This window comes from Nicotiana tabacum, chromosome 9 (assembly GCF_000715075.1).
Source record: "Nicotiana tabacum cultivar K326 chromosome 9, ASM71507v2, whole genome shotgun sequence".
NCBI lineage: Eukaryota > Viridiplantae > Streptophyta > Magnoliopsida > Solanales > Solanaceae > Nicotiana > Nicotiana tabacum.
This window is the reverse complement of record NC_134088.1, coordinates 105,764,868-105,768,185: the sequence shown is the minus strand read 5'-3', so window position 1 is coordinate 105,768,185 and position 3,318 is coordinate 105,764,868. Positions and strand designations below refer to the sequence as shown.

At 38.2% G+C, this 3,318-nt stretch overlaps 1 non-coding gene across 1 annotated transcript; it reads right to left on the bottom strand.

Annotated features, from left to right (window-relative positions):
- Positions 1-2,727: 2,727 nt before the first annotated feature.
- On the bottom strand, positions 2,728-2,834 carry LOC142164433 (small nucleolar RNA R71). Its single transcript, XR_012695204.1, has one exon. It is a non-coding gene; the product is annotated as a small nucleolar RNA R71 (small nucleolar RNA).
- Between the last annotated feature and the right edge of the window lie 484 nt (positions 2,835-3,318).

The window sequence follows — 3,318 nt, the reverse complement described above, 5'->3', positions numbered from 1 at the left end:
GCAAAGGCCATACATTTTATAATTTGAAGGCACAAAAATGAAAAATGGTAGTCCTCACATGAAAGCCAAGAAATGCAAAATGAAGAAATTACAATTTGGCTTGATCATCTACTTACCACCCCCAATGCTCGTGGTCATAAGCTTTATTCCAAGTTAGGTGACCAATTAATATCTTTCAAGTGGCGAGAAAAGTGGAAAAGTTTATGCGCGTCATGCCACGACGTTAAATGCGGTGCTTGGTTTGAGGCAACCCATCATTTTCAAATGTTGTTGTTAGACGTTTATTTTTGTAGATTATTTATCTTTATTAAACATTTTGATGTGTGTGTTTGTCTTAGAGTGCAAGGAAAATAAAGAAAAAGTGGCTAAGATTGCTTTTCTGCAGCAAAGAAAATGTGACTGCATAGTGATTATGCGGACTGCATATTGGCCGCGGAATGAATAAGAAGTTCGTAAGCTATGGTCGCTCAAAAATGTGGTGGAATGCCAATTATGCGGACCACTGATGGTAGGCTATAATCTCGTATTTTAATCGTTTATTGCACTTTAATTTACTGCACTTTTAGTGTGTTTGAGCTTTAATCGCTAGTGTTTTGCAGTTATTGTGTGTTTTATACCTTGTAGGAGTGATTCCGAGCTATGTAGATGTTATGAAATGAATTTGAGTGATTTGGAGATCTGAAGTCTGAGTAAAAGCCCAAGGGATTTAGTGGGGATCGTGTTCGGGGGTCGAGGACCGAGTCTGGATGTCAAAATGCAAGCAAAATTCGTACTCCAAGAAAAATGCTCTAGTGCAGCGCGTGGCATGTTGCAGCTACCCATTTTCCTATTGACGGTCAGAAACAACTCTATGGATTTCCCCACTAATGCCCCGCATGGTGCTTCTCCCTATGCGGCGCGCCTGTGCAAAGTTTACATAGTAATTGTCCTATTTCGCATAGGAAAAGGTGATTTCATTTGGGCCCGACCCTACTTGGTATAAATACATGTAAAAATACATCGTTTTTGGGACTTTTGACATATTGGAGACCTAAGGAGGCTAAGGAGAAGTTGGAGAAGCAAAAGCACAAGGAGTTCATCATTCAATCATCACTCAAGACCCCAGTTTGGATCGTTTTATGTTTTCTTTTACTTTAAAATATTTGTAAAGAATTACTCCATATCAATGGAGTAGTTCTCTTTAGGGTTTGATGGATTTCATGTATTGATATTTGTTTGTAGATTATAACTCTAGTTTTATGTATTGAATCATTTTGGATGATTTAATTGTTGCATTTATATTCACGTGTTCATATAATCAAGAGAGGCATAACTTGTGATATCTTTGCATTATATTGTTGGTTGAGTTCATTAATTCTTCTTAGTAATCGAAAGAGGCTAGTTGAATCATTGATTAAACCTAGCTAGGAGGATAATCGAGAGAGGTTCTTCTAAAGACCAATCCATTACGCATTCTTGCATATCTTCACAAAGCTTAAATTGGTTCATACTGAGAGGTTGAGACTTAATCGAGGGAGGAGTTTCTACTAAACAATTGTATTGATAGTGAAGTGAATTCGAGAGACTCACTTGAGCATTAGAAGTGAATTATCTAGAGTAAAATCCCAGACAATTATCTTGCACCTAGCCTATCAAAACCCTATTTTCTCCCACTGATATCTTCCTTTTCTTAGTCCTTGCTTTGATTGTCATTAGTCAATTAGCTCTAGATTTTTAGTTAATTTTAATATTAATCACATAAATCTAAATTGTTGATCATCTTGGATAGAAATCTAGCTACAAACTACGATATTACTGTTTAACACCAATCCCTGCGTATACGATATTATATTATACTATATTCGACTAGCGAGCATATTTAAGTATATTTTCACTCGTCAAAGTTTGGCGTCGTTGCGGGGGATTGTCGATCAATAATGTTTGAAATAGTTTGTAGTGATAATTGAGGAATTTTTCTTTTTATTTTTATTTTATTTTTCTCTTATTACATTTGGTGTTCTTTGACTGTGTGCAGGTTACAGGTGGAGGTTAGTGCATGACTCGAGCTTCTGCAAAAGAAGTTCTACCATACGAGCTAGAAATAGAAAAACAACTGTGACAGTTGAGGAAGGAAAGAAATCTCACCGAGACATTAGAAAAGGTTGGGAAATCCTCAACCAAAGATATGGCTGGAATCGGTGATGATAATGTGGATTTGGCTGCAAGAGAGGTATCCCAATGAAGAGAACAAGTTGCAAGGGATGCTGAGGATGTAGTTTTAGAGATGCACATATTATCTACGAAGAATATAGGGGTCGTAGAATTGCTCAAAATCAACCTTTAGGTGCAGACCAGTTCGGAAATATAGCTCCCATTCCTGGGAGACCACTTGGCGATTATGCTAGACCAGTCTACAATCAAGGATTATCAAGTGTGAGGCCACCTCCAATTGCGGCTAAAAATTTCTAGTTGAAGCAAGGGTTGTTCCAAACCCTTAAAAAATATTGTGTCTTCAGAGGGAAGCCAAATGAAGATCCAAACACACATCTAATGAACTTCGAGGAGATTATGAACACCTTTCAATACAAAGGTGTTTCACAAGATACAGTTTACTTAAGGGTATTCCCCTTCACACTCAAAGACGATGCAAAGCAGTGGCTTCGAAGCTTACCTAATGGATCGATTCAAACATCGGATGAGATGACCAGAACTTTTCTTGATAAATAATTCTCATCAGCTAAGATGGGCAAGTTTAGAAAAGAAATCCATAACTTCTGCCAGAAAGATACTGAGACTGTGTTTGAAGCATGGGAGAGGTTTAACGAATAAGTTAGAAAGTGTCAACATAGCGGAATTGAACTCTTGATGTAACTCCAGGACTTTTGGGATGGATTGACCCCAACCACACGTAGAGTATTGAGCAATTCAGTTGGAGTTCCGTTGATGAAGAAGACTCCAGAGGAGATAGTCATAATTCTTGAAGAGTTATCTGAAGATGCAAATCAGTGGCCCTCTAAGAGTGCTAAAAGAAAAAGATCAATTAGTGTTCACCAAGTTGATGCTATGACATCTGTGCAGGAACAACTTGACGTTATGCCCAAAGAGATAAGGATGCTGACATGTGGGAAATTATAAAACGATGGGTTAGAGGCACAAAATATCTCTAAACCTCAGGGACAAGGAGCTCCAGCATACCAAAATCAGCAGAGGCAGCAATTTCAACCTCAACAGCCCATTCAGCCCGGTCTAGAGGATCTAATGAAGGCTTTCATTATCAAGACTGATGAGAGGCTTGAAACTCATAGAGCAGCTATACGGGAACATGAAGCGGCTATCAAA